The 19,328-nt window shown below is 36.3% G+C and overlaps 1 protein-coding gene and 3 long non-coding RNA genes across 9 annotated transcripts in view; 2 read left to right on the top strand and 2 right to left on the bottom strand.

Moving 5' to 3' along the window:
• Positions 1 to 19,328, top strand: part of AUTS2 (activator of transcription and developmental regulator AUTS2) — a 1,112,861-nt gene that overhangs the window by 615,289 nt on the left and 478,244 nt on the right. The gene's annotated exons all lie outside the window — the stretch shown is intronic.
• The window catches only part of LOC309646275, a 638,120-nt gene that overhangs the window by 271,739 nt on the left and 347,053 nt on the right, over positions 1 to 19,328 (bottom strand). The window lies entirely within an intron of this gene.
• Positions 1 to 19,328, bottom strand: part of LOC309646301 — a 266,260-nt gene that overhangs the window by 173,790 nt on the left and 73,142 nt on the right. The window lies entirely within an intron of this gene.
• The window catches only part of LOC309646298, a 58,174-nt gene that overhangs the window by 25,396 nt on the left and 13,450 nt on the right, over positions 1 to 19,328 (top strand). The window contains exon 2 of the long non-coding RNA XR_014255263.1: positions 27 to 19,328. This exon is cut by the window's right edge and continues 13,450 nt beyond it. This is a non-coding gene — a long non-coding RNA (uncharacterized lncRNA). The remainder of the gene's footprint in view (positions 1 to 26) is intronic.

Below are 19,328 nucleotides of genomic sequence, written 5' to 3'. Positions count from 1 at the left end.
TCGTGGGCTCTAGAGCACAGGCTCAGTAGTTGTGGTGCACGGGCTTAGTTGCTCCGCGGCACGTGGGATCTTCCTGGACCAGGGATCAAACCCGTGTCCCCTGCATTGGCAGGTGGATTCTTAACCACTGCGCCACCAGGGAAGCCCCATTGTTGTCATTTTAATTTTAACTTTTTTGCCTCTTCTGAGCATGCTTTTTTGGATCTTTTTTCCATGCTTTTATTTTGATGTTGGACTTTCTCTTATTCAATTATAAGAGTGTTTTATATATTTTGGTCACGAATACTTTGTGAATAATATGTGTTGCAAATCATTTCCCAGATTGTAACTTTTTTACCCATTCTGTTCATGGTATCTTCTGATGACTAGAAATTCTTAATTTTAAATTAGTTGAATTTACCACTTTTTCTGTGTAGTTTGTATGTTTTATATCTTGTTTTAAGAATTCTTCTCTACTCTAATGTCCTAAAAGCATTCTATACTGTTGTCTAAAGTGTTCTAGTTTTATCTTTCACGTTTAATTAATCCATGAAGAATTAATTTTTGTGTATAGTGTGAGATAAGGGTTCAATTTTATTTCTCTCCATATGGTGAAGCATGTACACTACCACAATGTATTAAATAGTCTGTTCATTTCTCAGTGATCTGAGGGACCAACTCTGTTGTAAATAAAGTCTCCAAATTTACATAGGTTTGTTTCTGAGCTTTCTTTTCCATTAGTCACTTTATACAAATACTAACACTATACTGTTGTAATTACTATAACTTTTAAACAGTGTTTATTATCTTTTAAGTCAAACTCCCTCCCCACACCTCATGCACATACATTTTCAGGGATGTCTTGGTGATTCTTGGCTCACTGCTCTGCCATGTAAATTTTAGAATTAGCTTATCAAGTCCCAAATCCTGAAAAAATGTTGTATTTTCATTGGAATTGCATTACTTATTGAGGAATTTAGAAGGAATTGACATCTTTATGATATTGCCTCTTCTAATCCTTGAACGTAATATTTCTGTTCGTTTATTTAAAACTTCTTTTTTTGGAGTTCCATGAAGTTTTTAATTTTCTCTACATGTTTCTTTATAATATACTTGCACATTTCTGTTAGAATTTTTCATAGGTCCTTGATTTTTTATACTATTGCAAATAATATTTTCCAATGTTACATTTATAAAAATTCCACTTCTGGGTATATACCCAAAAGAATTTAAAGGAGGGACTTGAATAGATATTTGTATACCAATGTTCATAGCAGCACTATTCACAATAACCAAAAGGTGGAAATAATCCAGATATCTATTGACTAATGAATGGATAAACAAAATATGGTATATCTGTATAATGGAATATTATTCAGCCTTTAAAAAGCAGGAAATTCTGACATATTCTGTAACATGGATGACTCCTGAGGATGTTATACTAAGTGAAACAAGCCAGTCACTAATGAATGTTGGTTATTAGGGGTCGGGGGAGGAGGGAATGGGGAATTATTGTTTAATGAACATGAAGTTTCAGTTTGGGGAGATGAAAGTTCTAGAGATGGATGATTGTGACGGTTCCACAACACTATCAACATACTTAATGCCACTGAACTGTATATTTAATGGTTAAAATGATAAATTTCTTGTTACATATGTTTTACCACAAAAAAAGTTACATGTAAAATTTATTGCTGGTATATAAAAATGCATTGGAGTTTTATGTATTGATTGTGAATCTAATAGCCTTGCCAAACTCTTACTAATTCTAGTAAGTTTTTTGCAGCTTCATCTGGATTTTCTATGTACATAGTCATGTTTTTATATATATATATATATATATATATAAAATGACAGTTTTGTTTCTTTTCTAATCTTTTACTTGTTTTTCTTCTTAGTTTATCTATTTACCTAGGACATTAAGTAAAATGTCAAATAGAAATAGTGATAGCCGGATTCCTCTCCTTAATCTTAAAAGAAGCACTATGAACGTTTCCCATGATGTAAGGTGTACATTTTTTGCTTTGTTTTGTTTTCAGATAGCCTTTATCAGATTATGTAAGTTCCCTTCTATTTCTAGTTTGTTAAGATTTAATTTTTGTCATGAATGCTCTTGAATTTTATTATACGCTTTCTGCATTATTGAAATGATATGATTTTCCCCTAATCTGTTACTGTGATAAAATACAACAATTGGTTTTCTAATGTTAAATCAATCTGTAATTTCCTCAGTTAAACCCAAATTGATAATGATGTATTGTATTTTTCACACAATGCTGGATTTAGTTTTCTGACATTTCATTTAGGACTTTTTCATCTATGTTCATGAGTAAAATTTTTTTTTTCTCAAATTGTCTTTGTGAGGGTTGTTATCAAGGCTATATTCACCTAATAAAATGAGTTGCAGAGTGGAATTATTTCTGCCTTTGGTGTTCAATAGAATTTGCTGTTTAAACCAAAAGTTGTTAGACTTTTTCTGTACAGTGCTAGATAGTAAATAATTTAGACTCTGTGAACCACATGGTCTCTGCTGCAGGTCCTCAATTCTCTCATTGTATTGTGACAGCAGCCAAAGGCAATACATAATGAGTGAGTGTGGCTGTGTTTCAATAAAACTTTATTTACAAAAATGACAGCAGGCCAGATTTGCCGGTGGGCAACTCCTGGTTTAAACCATCTGAGACTGGAATTTCTTTATAAAGTATTTTTTTTTTAATTTATCAATTTCTTTGTTAGAATTTCATTCAAATATTTTATTCCTTCTTGCATCAGTTTTATTGTTTTATATTTCCAGTAATGTTTCCATTTCATTGAGGCTTTCAAATTTATTAAATAATTTAAATACCCTCTGTTACTGTTTTAACATCTACTGTTTCTAATTAATTCTCCTCCTGCATATCCTCTTAATTGTGCTATTTACATTTTTTTGGTTATTTGTTTTTTCTTGATTTTTCTTGCTAAGAATTTAGCAAGAGCTTTTTTAGCCTCTTCATAGAACCAACTTTAGCCTTGTGTCTTTTCTTCTTTGTTTATATACTCTGTTGTATCTTCTTTAATTTTAGTTTTTGCTCATGGCTTTATTATTTTTTCCAACCTGTTTAGGTTTAATTGTTTGGTTTTTTAAATTTTTGAGATGGACGCATAGGTCATTAATTTTTAGCCTTTTATCCTTTTTTTAAATATATATAAGTTAAAGCTGTAAATTTTTCTCTGAGTATTGCTTTAGCTTCATTTCACAAATTTTTATATGTATGTCGTATTTTTGGTATTCTTTGATTAAAACATTTTTATTTTTCTGTATGATTCCTTCTTTTATCTACATTTAAAGTATATTTCTTGATTTTAGATATATATTTTTAGATTTTTTTTCTTTCTGTTGCTAGGAACATGGTCAATATGATGCTAATCCTTTGTAATTTGTTGAGACTTACTCTGTGGTTCAGTATGGTGTTAGTTTTCTTAAGTAGTCTATGAGAATTTGAAAAAATATACAGATATACCCTGAAATTATTGAATTTAGTATTATTTATATGTACAGTAAATCAAGCATGTTAATTTTGTTGTTGAAATTATATATATTTGTACTTATTATTCTGATTGATATATCAAGTACTGAGAGAGGGGTGTTAAAATCTTTCAGCATGACTGTGCACTGTAGTTCTCTCAAATTTTGCCATATATGTGTATTTCTTTTCTTGAGGTTATGTAAGATTACATATATTTTTAGAATTGTCAGGTCCTGCTGAGGAAATGAGTAATTTATTATTGTGGTAACTTTTTTTTTAAATAAATTTATTTATTTGTTTATTTTTGGCTGCATTGGGTCTTCGTTGCTGCACGTGGGCTTTCTCTAGTTGTGGCGAGCGGGGGCTACTCTTTGTTGTGGTGTGCAGGCTTCTCATTGCAGTGGCTTCTCTTGTTGCAGACCACAGGCTCTAGGCATGTGGGCTTCAGTAGTTGTGGCACGCGGGCTCTAGAGCACAGGCTCAGTAGTTGTGGCGCACGGGCTTAGTTGTTCCGCAGCATGTGAGATCTTCCCAGACCAGGGCTCGAACCCGTGACCCCCGCATTGGCAGGTGGATTCTTAACCACTGTGCCACTAGGGAAGTCCGTGATGACTTTTTTAATCTATAGAATTTTTTTTTACTTTAAAGTCTTTTTAGCCTGATTTTATTAGAGCTACAGCAGCATACTTTTAGTTGCTATTTCCCTGATTTTTTTTTTTTTAAAAGACCTTTTTACTCATGACTCTTTTGTCTCCTTACGTTTTAGGAGCACTCTCTTAAAGCACTGCATAGATGGATTTTTTAAAAACAATATTTATTTATTTGTTCATTTATTTGGCTGCATCGGGTCTTAGTTGCAGCATGTGGGGTCTTTGTTGCGGCATGTGGGATCTTTTGTTGTGGTGTGCGGGTCTTTGTTGTGGTGCGTGGGCTTAGTTACCCTATGGCATGTGGGATCTTACTTCCCTGACCAGGGATTGAACCCACGTTCCCTGAATTGGAAGGGAGATTCTTAATCACTGGACCACCAGGGAAGTCCCCCATAGATTGATTTTTTTTAAGCCAATCTGATCTGATAATCTTTGTCTTTTAACTGCAGCTTTTAGCCCATTTACATTCATTGCAATTACTGATAAATTTGAACTTATTTTATGCTTTTGTTTTCTGCCTTTTCTATATTTCTTTTTCCTTTCATTCCTTGCTTTGTTCTGAATTGATTATTTTTTCTCAATTTTCCTCTCAGTTTTTTTAGAAATTATGTACACTATTTCAATCCTTTTGATGGTTACTCTGTCAATTTTATAGGAACTTACCAAAGTCTTAAGTTATTTAGGAGGAGAAGAAATACATTGATTAATACAAGGAACTTTGAACACAATCGCATCATTCGCATTCCTGTTCCTTATGTTATATCTTAATTCTGTTGTTTAACCCCGGCAGTTATTATAATCATCATCTTCATTACTATTTATCATTTATTATTTTAAAAAATTATGATATAACTTTTGTTTGTTTAGATTTGACCATGCATTTCCCCATTTTATGCCTTTCATGTTTTCTTGTATATCATACTCTCCATCTTGGATTATTTTCATTTTACGTAATCCTATATATTCTTTAGAGATTTCTTTACCTGGAAAGATATTTTTTACTGTATTAAATTTTAGGTTGACTGTTTTCTTTTAGACACTGAAGACATCATTCTAGTGTCTTGAAGATTCTGTACTGTTGTGGTTGAAATATCAGCTGCTGTTTAATTATTTGCTCCATTGAATGTAATGTGTTCCTTCTCTGCCTGCTTTTAAGTCTTTATATCGTTTTCTGTGTTCTGAAGCTTAACTGTGTTGCATCTAAGTTTAAATTTCTTTTTGCATGTCTTACTCAGATTTACCAGTTGTCATTTTATCCCATGTGCATTATTATTTGCTTTTCCTTTCTCATATACACTTTTTTCCTGAACCATTTGAGTACAGATTGCATACAACATTTTGCCTTAAATAATTCAGTTTATATTTCTTAAGAACAGGACTGTTCCCTTACATAATCTCAGTATAATTATCAATTTCAGTAAATAAAGCATTGGTACAATACTTTCATCTAATTACTGTCTGTATTCCAATTTTGCTAGTTGACCTAACATTATTCTTTATTGCATTTTTTTCCCCTCAATACAAGATACAGTCTAGTGTCAGGTATTACATTTAGTTGTCTCTCTTTAGCCTTCTTTAATCTGGAACATTTCTATGGTCTTGTCTTGTCTTTTAACATTGGCATTTTTAAAGAATACAGTCCTCATCTCCTTCCCCACCCCTTTTTCTGAGATGGAATGTTTCTCCTTTGGGGCTTGTCTGATGTTCATAGTTATATTGAGGTTATGCGTTCTTGGCTAGGATGCTACATAAGTGATGCTTCTTCCTCAGAGTATCACATGCCGAGACCTATAATATCCATCTGTCCCTCATTGATGATACTTATTTTGATTATCCAGTCAAGGTGTTATCTGTTTTTTCCACTGTATAATTACTGTTTTTTCACCACTGGTACTAGTAAGCAGTTTCTAACAGACACTTTCAGATCAATCAAGCAGCTTATTCATCATCAAAATTTCTCCCACTGTTTAGCATTTATTGATGATTCTTGCCTGATCCAGTCTTTACCAGAATGGTTATAAAATGATGATTTTTTAAAAATTCTACCGCTCCCTCCAAATCTTCCAGTCTTTGGTATTCTAATATAAGAGCTGTTTTCCTTTTTTTTTTTTTTTTTTTAGTTATCTATTTTATACATATTAGTGTATATATGTCAATCCCAATCTCCCAATTCATCCCACCACCACCACCACCCCCCCCACTTTCCCCCCTTGGTGTCCGTACGTTTGTTCTCTACATCTGTGTCTCCATTTCTGCCTTGCAAGCCGGTTCATCTGTACCATTTTTCTAGATTCCACATATATGCGTTAATATATGATATTTGTTCTTCTCTTTCTGACTTACTTCACTCTATATGACAGTCTCTAGGTCCATTCATGTCTCTACAAGTGACTCAATTTTGTTCCTTTTTATGGCTGAGTAGTATTCCATCGTATATATGTACCACATCTTTTTTATCCATTTGTCTGTCAATGGGCATTTAAGTTGCTTCCATGACCTGGCTATTGTAAATAGTGCTGCAGTGAACATTGGGGTGCATGTGTCTTTTTGAATTATTGTTTTCTACGTGTATATGCCCCATAGTGGGATTGCTGGGTCATATGGTAATTCTGTTTTTCGTTTTTTAAGGAACCTCCATACTGTTCTCCATAGTGGCTGTATCAATTTACATTCCCACCAACAGTGCAAGAGGGTTCCCTTTTCTTCACACCCTATCCAGCATTTATTGTTTGTAGATTTTCTGATGATGCCCATTCTGACTGTTGTGAGATGATACATCATTGTAGTTTTGATTTGCATTTCTCTAATAATTAGTGATGTTGAGCAGCTTTTCATGTGCCCCTTGGCCATATGTATGTCTTCTTTGGAGAGATGTCTATTTAGGTTTTCTGTCCATTTTTTGATTGGGTTGTTTGTTTTTTTAATATTGAGCTGCATGAGCTGTTTATATATTTTGGAGATTAATCCTTTGTCCATTGATTCGTTTGCAAATATTTTCTCCCATTCTGAAGGTTGTCTTTTTGTCTTGTTTATAGTTTCCTTTGCTGTGCAAAAGCTTTGAAGTTTCATTAGGTCCCATTTGTTTATTTTTGTTTTTATTTCCATTACTTTAGGAGGTGGGTCAAAAAAGATATTGCTGTGATTGATGTCAAAGAGTGTTCTTCCTATGTTTTCCTCTAAGAGTTTTATAGTGTCCAGTCTTACATTTAGGTCTCTAATCCATTTTGAGTTTATTTTTGTGTATGGTGTTAGGGAGTGTTCTAATTTCATTCTTTTACATGTAGCTGTCCAGTTTTCCCAGCACCACTTATTGAAGAGGCTGTCTTTTCCCCATTGTATATTCTTGCCTCCTTTGTCATAGATTAGTTGACCATAGGTGCGTGGGTTTATCTCTGGGCTTTCTGTCCTGTTCCGTTGATCTATATTTCTGTTTTTGTGCCAGTACCATATTGTTTTGATTACTGTAGCTTTGTAGTATAGTCTGAAGTCAGGAAGTCTGATTCCTCCAGCTCTGTTTTTTTCCCTCAAGATTGCTTTGGCTTCTTTTTCCCCCTTTTAAAATTTATTTAGTCAATATAAATTTATGAATTCCCATTTTTCTCAGCAGTCTTGAGTTCATTACTATACTTAATTGTTTTAGTACAGTTGTCCTAAATTTGACCAGTGGTAGATATATCTAAACTGACCCCTGTGTCCTTGTGTTCATATTATTGTTTTGAGCACTTTCCTGCTTTCTGGCATTATAAGCAATCATTTTATATCTACCCTGCCTTCATCCTGGGAACCATAAAAAAAATTCTCTTTTCTTCTTTTTCAAAACTGTTAACTCTTTTTAAGATTCTTCTTCTCCCTGAAGATTTAAACATACTTATTTTAAATTCCATGTCTGAAATTCCAATATCTAAAGTATTAACGTTGATTAATGTATCTGTTCATTGTATCTGCTAGGTTTCACTCACGGCGTTTGTTTCCTTACTTGTTTGGTGATTGATTGTGAGTTGCTTATTTTTCCTGGAACTTTATTTGTAAGAATTCTTTGACACCTGGAATAAAGGTGGCTTTAACAGGCATTTGATTCTTTCATTTCTCTGTCAGAACTACCAATGTGGGACCTTTTTATAATCTTGGATTGAAGTTTTTCAGACCACTACATGTAAATTAAGGCTTTAAATCTATATGAGGGTTAGCTTGTCATTATGAATTATCAAAAGAGTATTTTTTCTCCACAGTAATATTTGAGATGGGAAATTTTCATTGAATTTTTACTCAAGGGGCATAATAGCTCATTTCTTGTTCACCTGGCACTGAATGTGTGGGTCTTTCATGTCCAGTTCTGTTGGGAAGTCTCCTGTTAGATTTCTTGTTGTAGGTGGGCCCTGTGCTTTGCTCTTGATCCCTAGATTTATGAGGACTTGAAACCAAGGCTAAATTTTAGCCCAGCTTGGTAAATATTCTTAAGGCAGGAACTACAATTTTTTTTTTCCTCTCTTTGCTTTATTTTTGGCCTGAATATTGCTTATTATCTGACCGTGGATATAGATTAGAAGGGTATTTTAAAATTCATTTTATTTAGTTTTGTCATTGTGATCAGTTCAAGATTAAGTTTGGTACGTAATCTCCCATTTCACGAGGCTGGAAATAGCTGTGTTCCTGCTAAAACGTTGGTGCTCTGCAACCTGAACCAAAATATTTATCTATAAAAGTCAAGTAATTGTGTTCTTTTCCTAAAAAAATAGACAGTGTAAACATTAATGGAATTTAAATTATTTCTTCCATTTCTTTGCGCATATGCTTTTAAACATACATTAGATTGTTCTTCCTTCTTAAGAGGGATTAATATTTCATTATTCTATAAAGCTCTACAAATAGCTTCTTGTTTTGCAGAGAGCATCATGAATTCCAGGTGCTTTGTAACCTGATCGAGTTTAGGAACTGCTCCTAGACCAAATTTAATCATTGGCTGTTCTTCCTAAGCACCCAGTGCTTTCCTGCTTCTGTGACTTGTTCTCACTGCTCCCTATATGTCGAATACCTTCCATTTCTACATGTTCCACTGTCACCATTCCTTTGGCAAGTGCTTCAAAAGCTACTGCCTCTGTAAAGCTTTCCTTTATTCTTCTCTTTTGACTTTATGAACTACTTTACTAGTTTGTAAGCTCCTTAAGAATGAGTTCCACAAACATGTTAACTTTGTTATATCTTCTGCAGTAAAGTATTCTCACAGATAAGAGTAAATGGTTCTTCTCTATCTGTTGAATGAAATGGGCAGATAGCAACATAATAGGATAATTGTACTTCTGCCTCCTGGACTATCTCAGCCTATATGTGCTTTAAATCCTAAAACTGGTTTGTGGTGTTTCCGTTGAAAGGGTCTTGACCCTCTCCTCTTAGCATAACAATCCTCCTCATAACTCAGAAAGAAGCGTGGCTGAGCCGGGGTCAGTGGAACCTGATCTTCTCCACCTGCCTTCAGGAATCCCTCGATTAAATACAGTGGGTGTTCTGAACCAGAAACCACTTTGTAGGCTTTTAAAAAGAAATGGTTAGAGACTAACCATAAAACAGAATTTAAATGACAAAACAAATAATCTTTCCTTTTCTATTTCTCCTCTTCCTGTGATGTTCCTTTTGACATTCACATTCCAAACCAAAGCCCTGCAAATAAATGAGGTAAATGCCTGCCCTCCTTTGGCAGGCAAGGCTTTCCCTCAGATGTATTTTATAACTTTGGCTGATGTGGGAAGAACTTTTCTTTCCAGAGGTGGTTTCATGGTAATATCCTTCAAAAGTTCACATTGTACAGTTTAACTTCTTCTTCTTTATTGTTTTATTAGCTTTGCTTTGGGAGGTTTTATTCCTCATTTCAGCTGGCTTATGGAAAGAGACAGAACTTTTATGCAGCTAATTTGATTATTGTTTTCGTGCATACTGAATCATGCTTATCAAAAGCACCATTTACCTTGTGTTGTCAAAACTAAAAAGGTGAGCGTAAACCATTTTCCAAGGGTTTTTAAGACTCTTAATTGTATATACTGAAAGAGAGTAATGCTCAGTTTTATTAATTATTAGGTTATAGTTTCATGTGGAAAGAACCAGCCTGCAACTTTCCCCCAGGTTCAACAGCATTTTTGCTGAAAACTTGAAAAGACTTAAGTGTATTGGAACTAGGGACTGAAACTTTATCTTTCCCTGAATACCAGGGTTGCTTTGTTATGGTGTTTCCATTTGTGGCATAATGAATGTGTAGGACGCTAATGATGTGGTCTCTAGGTGTTCCCCTACTACTCAGAGCGCTGATAATGAGCTGCGAGTAATTGGTATGAGTCCCGGAAGATGAATTCTGATTACCTTTGTGGGGCCATTCCACTCTGCTCCCTTCCTCCTTGATGTTTCTGTAAAGAACATTTGGATTTTGAAGAGAGTATTGTGTATTTGACTTTTAATTAGATTTGCAGTATGTTGGGTTGATAAACTAGGGCTCCCTCTTCTTCAGCTTTTCTGAAGGGATGTGTGTGGATGTGACACGGTGGGCTGCGGGGAGAAGTGAGGCTCATACAGGCAGCAACGATGGTGCTCTTCCCCTCGTGCCTTGGTGGTGAAGGCAGGTTTATAGTGGTTGAGGGCCGATTTCATCCCATGGTCCATCATCCACAAGTGGCTCCCAGTCGTCCTAGGACCTGCCAAACTTGCGTCTGCCCTGTACGGGAGGCAGCCTCAGAATGAAATATGAGAGTTGTCCATCTTTGTGTCTTTTGGTACTCAGAAGACAGATCGTCTTGGTTGACCACACCCTTTTACTAGGATTTACAGGGACTACTTGGCTTTTACTTGCTCCCTTTCCACCTCCTACTGTTTTGTTCCCACTTGGGTCTGTTTTTCTCCTTTTCTGTGTGTTGAGTCATTGCCTTCTCTATCACAGCTTTCAGATCCATCAGGCGTAGAGAGAGGGAGTCCTTGAGCATCTGTAATCTACCCCAGCTTTTAATCTGGAGGAGAGCTAAGGAAGGGGAATCACCTCGCAGTCAACCCACAACATGGTCTCTGAGCTTTTACTTTGTTTAGAGAGTCACATCTCATAGACACATCTCATAGTCCCTAGTATGACAGATAGTCCTCTCCCCTCCTTGTACGAAAAGTGGATATCTGGTCTCTGCTTTGGTCTCCATTGTTTTCCAGTGACCTTTCAACTTAGGTCTTCTTTTTAGACCTGTCCCTGCTATCCCCCAGCCCTATAATTTGGGCCCTGCTCTTTTAAGGGCAGGTCTTCCAGATGAGATGTATGCTACAGTTCTGAGAAATCGTGTTGCTCTGTGCTTCCTGTCGTAGTTCTCCACCTTCTTTGATGCCCACTCATCTCTCCCCCTTCATTCTGACTCACTTTAGAGATCATAATTAAAAAAAAAAAAAATCATAGGCCTTACATAATAGGCCAGGCTTTTCTCCCTGCTACTGATATAACCGTGTGGCTGGACCATCCTTCTTCACACCTATCCTACTATATTGTGAGTACACCACTACTCCTCATCTGTGAATCCAAAGATCTGGCACCATTTTCCTGCATCCTCGTCAGAGTGAGAGCGTAGGAATTGAGGTAGGCGGAAAACAGGAGCGAGGGCAGAGGTTTCCCACTCACCCCCACAGGGATTCTTTCTTGGCAGAGGTAGGCTCCAGTCTAACTGCTGCCCAGCGTGGGCTTAGACAATGTGGCACAGTTGTGGCTCTGCATCTTGTGTGTGACTGCCGCCCCGTTTTTGTTTAGCAAGCTGCTATGCCAATTTACTATGCGTGTTGTTACATATTCTCCTCTAATTTGACTGCCATTTTGCGTCAGTGAGACGGTGATTGTTTATGGCAGGGCTGTAATGTGTTGTCAGCACAGGTTACTCGCTACTTGTTGGCAGTGGCCTAACATTGCCTGAGACATAGTGTCACTGTGAAATGGTTTGGCAGTGTTGAGACTGTAGTTATGTTGAGCAGTAACAACTGTAGAGGTCGAGAAAGGGCATCTAAGAGGAACTGTGTTCGTAAGGCAAAGTCGGAGAGGGAATACTAAGTAGGACAGCAGCAAATGTCATCAAAGAGCTTCATTTTCACACAATTTTCATAATTCGGTTTGTTTTCTGTGAACAGTGTTGATTCAGCTGCTGCTAGGGAGTAGAAACACATTTCTGAGTTAGAAATGAATTTTGTTGTGCATGACCCTGGCTATCTTTTTCTTCTTTGAGCACTTTTAGAAAGTTCTCAAGCCTGCTGAGGAATACAACTGGCTCCCTGTTGCACGTGTGAGGCAAGGAATTCATTGGGGCACCTTCACAGGGTTTCATTTTTGGAACGTTTATCTAATGAGTGTCTTACTACCCTGATGGACCAGGCTGCAGCCCACATTATGTTGTGTGAAAATGGTATTTGTGTTCTTGGTTCTTAAGAGATTCTCAGGACCTGCCAAGCGTGATAACACAAACATGTGATGACAGTAGATAAGGTAAACTTTAAAAGTGACTAGAAATCCCTGTAGGGTCTAGGACAGAGTGACCCTAACAGGCTTGATGACCCTTTTAGGACTTTTGAGTACATTTCATATTGGTTGCTGGTTCTTTTCCCAGGAATCTGGGAAGCGAGCCCTCTGCTTTGGGAGGCACACCCACAAGGAGACCCCACTCCGTTATCTCCACATAGGGATGGTGCACAACACCATCCACCCTAGGCTCGTCTGCAGTTCGGGACGGCTTGGTTGTCTCATTTACTACACGTTGCCATGCAGGAACTCACTCTGCCCCGATTCCTTTCCTCTGTAATCTTACAAGCAGTGTGGGAAAATATTATAACTCTTAGTAATGACATTTTCCAAGTATGGGCTTCTCTGAATGCACAAAAATGGCAAAATCTACGTTCTCTTTGTGATGGAAGAAGCCAGAACAATTTTGATATTGATAGGCCTCCTGCAGTTGCCAAAGAGTCTTCCTTCTGGTACTACATACCTTTCTTCCTGAAAAGTATAACCTCCAGGCCCTCCCTACCCCCCTTCTTCTATTTCATGCACAAGTCCCAGGCCTGGACCACAGCAGGCTTTTTTTCCCGTTTCTTTTTATTGAGGTATAATTGGCATATAACACTATGTTAGTTTCAGGTGTGCAACATAATTGTGAAATGGTCCCCACAATGAGAGTGGTTAACATCCGTCACCATACATAGTTATAGAACGTTTTCTCTTGTGATGTTTTTTTTCCCCCCTTTAAAAAAGTTCTTAAGCTTGATCACTGATGTATGCTGGCTCATCAGAAAAGCAGAATGTAACTGAATTGATGATCAGTGAGTGACATCGAGCATTGCTCATGATGGTGTCAAGGACCTGGCCTGCCCATTGAGGAGGGATGCTATGCATTTTGCCAGATGTTTTCCCTGTTGATGCTCATGTCAGGTGCATGGTACATATGCCAGAGTCTCTGACAGAATAATGCATCAGATCTGTTGCCAGGCAGCCTAGCAGATGCCTTCTTGTTGTTGACCACTTCCTATCAGGATGAGCTAAGAAGAATGTCTACTAAGAGTTAGCTTTTAGAGGACTTTTCTGCAAGTGCTAAGTGTTGACATTACTTCAGTTTGAATCAGATCATTTGGAGTTATTCTTTCATCTGTATCTTGGCCTCATGATAGGGGGGAAAAGATAGGCCAACTAGTCTGAGTGAAGTTCAAATAAATATTTTTTAAGTGTGGATATGTGGAGAAGGAAAGGGTCCCAGGATCATAATTAAAACCCTGGTTAAAACTGTAAATCGAGAGATCTGTTCTAATTTGGCATTTTCTTATAAAGTTTAAATTTTTTTTACAATTAAATTTCTTATATATTTACCCTACAACCCAGCAATTCCACTCTTAAGTATTTACCCAAGAGGAATGAAAATGTATGCCTACACAAAAACTTGTACACTAGGGTTCATAGTAGCTTTTTTCATAGTAGCCAAAAACTGGTAATAAGCAGTGTCCATTAATAGATGACAGTTATGGCGTGTCCAGGTAATGGTTATTACTAATCTCTAAAAAGAAACAAACTACTGATGTGCACAACACCACGGATGAAGTTCACAAACAGTGTGCTGAGAGAAAGAAGTCAGACACAAAAATGTATGTTCTATACGATTCCACCTTTGTGATATTATGGAACAAACATGATAACAGAAAGTATACCAGTGCTTACCTGGTACGGGGGTGGGGGCATTGGCTACAAAGCAGCGTGAAGGAACATGGGTGATGGAAGTGTTGACTCTTGATTGCAGTGGTGGTTACGTGTGTGTGTGTGTGTGTGTGTGTGTGTGTATTTATGTATTATACCTTAAGTATGATAAAGTTTATTTTAAAAATACATTTGTTCTAATCCCATTTCTGCTGTATCAATAGGGACCAGTGAAAATATTAGATATTCTTTCTTTTTTCTCCCATACGTAAATTCTTTTTTTATATATATATATAAATTTATTTATTTATTTATTTAATTTATTTAGTTTTGGCTGCATTGGGTCTTCGTTGCTGCTCGTGGGCTTCCTCTGGTTGCAGGGAGCGGGGGCTACTCTTCTTTGTGGTGCACGGGCTTCTCATTGTGGTGGCTTCTCTTGTTGAGGAGCACAGGCTCTAGGCTCTCAGGCCTCAGTAGTTGCAGCACGCGGTCTCTAGAGCACAGGCTCAGTAGTTGTGGCTCACGGGCTTAGCTGCTCCGCGGCATGTGGGATCTTCCCAAACCAGGGCTCGAACCCGTGTCCCCTGCATTGGCAGGTGGATTCTTAACCACTGCTCCACCAGGGAAGTCCTCCCATATGTAAATTCTAATCAAAGCATTTCTGTCACAGTTGGAACTGTTGATGTAAATATCAGTTCCTCCAATGGACTAAGCTGGATCCAAATTAATGGACCCAGTAAAATTTTGGATCCAGCTTATTCCTTACTGTTTTATCATTACTGATGCTTGAAGGGCTTGAATAGGTGACTTTTGGATTCAGAGAATACATTATGAGTCGTTTAGTAGGAAATCAGAATCCTGGCCTCGGGAGCAACACTTTGTGCATGAGTGGCTTTGACAGCCATTTTGTTCTCTAAATAATGTTTGATAGGATTCATTTCTTCATATCGTCTGTCTGGCTGATAGTTTTTTTCTATTAACATTTTGGTTTTGAAGTCTTTTTCTAGTAAAAGACACAATTTGATTCTCAGGCTTTTAATTTTATATTAGTGAGAGTAAGAAGGCATAAAGCACATAGGATGTAGTACATTTAATTAAAAATATTTCATTAAGTAAAATATTTTGAAAAATTGTTTTTTTAAATAATCCACACCCTTTGAAAAGCAAGTGTTAGAATTCTATGGTTAGTGTCTTTAATAATCAGTTTCTTATTTGTTGGTTTAATTTTTTTTTACATGTTTCATTTAAAGATCTGAAGTTTTAGTTGATATTGTGAACTTGGGTTTCTTCTTTTTTCCTCATACAACCTTGTTTTATATGTCAAAGAAAAGGTAAGGTTTAAAATTTGTTTGAAGTATGGCTATATTCTCAAAAAGGTATGGTATATAAAAACTAATTTTATGGTGTTTATGTTTTATAAATGAAGCAAGAAAATTTATAACTGTCTTATCTGAAATCTCTTGGTAAGATATAAGTTGCAAAAAAATATTTCTGATAAGTGCTCTATGGAATTAAAAAATATTTTTATGCTACAATGCGTGTTAAGATGATTCCAGACAGGCCCCTCCTTTACAACTGGCCACAGTAGAGTTACAGTGTTAGCCCCTGCATTTATAATGAGGACAATTCTGGGTCATTGAATGTCAGATATGGTGTCCCTGGGCCCTACTGTTATATTTATATCTGTGGACATGGAGTATAACGATAGACAATTTGTTAAATTTATCAAGTTTGGAAACTTCCATAGAAACTAACTTGACAAATATACATAAATTGCATTAAATACCATTAGTTCAATTTTATCCTGTGTATTTGCATACATGTTACCTCTTAGAAATATATTTAATAAAAATACAGCGTAAGGATTTTATTATGACATACTCAACCGTACACTCTTCAGCAGTGGCAACCACCTACAATGGTTGTCCATCAGTTAGAGTTTAACAACTGAATGTTTTGGGCCAGATAGCAAGCTGGAGTCCTCGTTTAATCTCTGTCTTATATTGGGCTATCCATTATGATATCCTTGGGTCAGTGCAGTACATCTTACGTTAAGTTTTTTCTGTAATGAATATTTATATTACGTAAATGGGAAAATTGGTGGGTTCCCTTGGTAGAAACGTGATCTTGGTATTTTTAAAGTAAACTTAAATAAGGTCAGAATTTTTATCCTCTAGAGAAGATTTCACATCTGATTAAATAGTTACATAAACTTAATCTTTTTCTGCTAGATGCATTATAATCTCAGATATTATTCATGTAGCTATTCCTCTGTGAACCATAAAATGTTCGTTTCTTCAAAATGAATTTGAAGCTCAAAGCATTAGTGGTCTTAAGAGCATAAAAACTTTATTGCTTTGTGCTTAACATTTTTCAAGTAACTTTGGAAAGCCGAAACAAATTTTGCATTTAGATTAATGGAAGATATTTTCCATTTGAAGGAACTGGCAAGGGAGCAACAATAACAAAAATCCCCCAAGGTTAAAAATGTAGTGCTTTTGATTCTTACCAGAACTGTGTTAGCAGAACAATCATTTCTCAGCATGGAAAGGTATCATAATTGGTCTATACGGTGGCAATACTGAAAACGAGTATGCTTCAGAGAAAGCTAATATGACTCTACTTAATAATTTCCTTCAAGAGCCTGAATTTGAATGTATATTCCACCCAGCTTGAGGCAAACAATTTGTTCCTATAAGTTCTAGTGGAAGTTACCAGGGGGTCATGCAATTTATTTTTGTCTTAAAGTTTTCAAAACTGTGTAGAACTGAAGGCACATTCACTTGCATTGTTCCACTAGTAATTTGATCCAATTGGCAATTCTGCTTTCTCTTCTCCCCAATTCTATTATGTTGGAAGAGGAGAAACATTCATAAAATATTGTGACAAATAAACTCTTCCTGGCGATGTTTCCTCTTTGTGTTTCAACCTCTGGTTCACTCGTGAATGTTTGCATTCTTGCTGCTGGCCAAAATAGACTTGTTTTTTGTTGTTGTTGTTCTTATGGGTCTTTTCTTAAATGCAGTATTATTTGTCCTTTTCACTAAAGTTACCTAGTTTTCCAAATTGTTTCGTTATACTAAAGTTTTTTGCTGTGGGACTAATTTGAAGCCCCACCACAGGTGAGAAGGGTCTATACATGAGTATGTGAGCAATGTATAGGAAAATGTTCTTTTCCTTGAGGAATTGACAGTTTTAGGAGGAATGTGTCTATATGTTAGAGGATGAGGATACAGAGATGAGCAGGTGTCAGAGGAACAACATGGTCTCTGCATTGCAAATACCAGTAACGGGGTTAAGGAAAAACCAGAAAATATTTCTAGGGAGGGTAAGGGATGGTTAGACACTTCTGTTTCTGTTGTTTGATGCCATACTTTTAAGAATTGACAATACTTTGAAGGTTATATTGTCTTAAACTCAAACAGGATGTGGACTCTGAAATCATACCAAACCTTAAATTTGGGGACATTCCCCTTTGGTTTAATCCATGTTCCCCAGACATATCTATTCCTTAGGATTAATGGGTTTTTTTTTTTTAAATAGTATTTATTGCCTTTGTCCGAGAATAGTTATGGCTTCCAGTCCTTATATCTAAACACTCAAGGATTAAAAATAATTTTTAATAATCAGCTTTACTGCTAATTCTTATAGCTGAAACAATGAATAAGAAGAATGGGGAAATTAGGGTACACGGCAGGTTTACAGATAGCCACGTTGGCAAAGCATGGTTGTGAGGCTGTTCATATTGTAAATCTAGTACCTGCATGAGAACAGCTATGTTTGGCTAGTTTCTTGTGAATTAAGTACACACTTTGTCTTTTTTTTTTAATGTAATAAACTAGTGTGTTTTCCTAAGTGACTCTTTGCTTAAGAAAAGTGAGTAGGATAGTAAGGAATTTAGGACTAGAATAGAAAACTAATCACTGAAGAGAAAAAAAATGTGATGTCTTTTCTTCAATCCCTTCTTCTCCTGAACTTTTTAGATCAGTTCTCCTAATGAGAAGCCAAGTGGCATGCCATTCTTTTCTTGTTCATTTTTCTCATTAGCTCTTTGCCGTCTCTTTGGTTTCTTTTTAGTTGCTTTTCTGTATGACTACTAATGAGGAGAATGTGTAAGATGCAGGGTGAGCAAAAGGAATGAAGGTTTGTGGTCCATGAGCAGAATATTAACCCCTGAATGATAAGGATATTGAATATTGACTGTGACTGAAAGTATTATATTGGTCTTATTTAAGCCTGACCACTGACAACCACTTGAGACATATAGTTTTTCTTAACTTAAATGTGGTTTATTTCAGAAAAACTACCATCAAGTGCCATTCAAATCTATTATGACAACTTTAACTTGTTAACTAAGCAGAATAAATCAGTTTCTTTCTCAGATCCACGTCAAATAAGGCTCAGGTCCACGTAAAGTAAGCAGTTTGCAACTACAGCATCAGTGGTGTCCTTTGGGTTGTGCAGTATACAGCCTGCAAAATTGTATGAGGCAACCCAGTAATTCCATTCCTAGGTGTATACCCAAGAGAATTGAAAATATATATTTCTATAACACTTGTTCAGAATGTTCATGCAACACTCTTCAGAATAACCAAAAAGTGGAAACAACCCAAATGTCCATCAGCTGATAAATGGACAAACAAAATGTGGTATATCCATGTAATGGAATATTGTTCAGCCATAAAAAGAAAAGTACCGAACCTTGAAAACATTATGCTGAGTAAAAGAAGCCAGACACAGAAGGGCACATATTGTATGATTCCATTTATATAAAATGTCCAGAATGGATAAATCCATAGAGTCTGAAAGAAATTCATGGTTGCCAGTAGCTGGGGGAGAAGACAATGGAGAGTGACTGCTTGATGTATGAGTTTCCTTTTGGGGGTTATGAAAATGTTCTGGAATTAGATAGTGGTGATAGTTGCACAACCTTAGAATATACTAAAAAACCCGGTGAAATGTACAGTTTAAAATGGTTACAATGATGAATTTTATGCTATGTGAATTTTATCTCAGAAACTG

This window comes from Balaenoptera physalus (genome assembly GCF_965194825.1).
Source record: "Balaenoptera physalus genome assembly, chromosome: 16".
NCBI classification, from domain to species: domain Eukaryota; kingdom Metazoa; phylum Chordata; class Mammalia; order Artiodactyla; family Balaenopteridae; genus Balaenoptera; species Balaenoptera physalus.
This window is presented reverse-complemented; position numbering and strand designations above follow the sequence as displayed.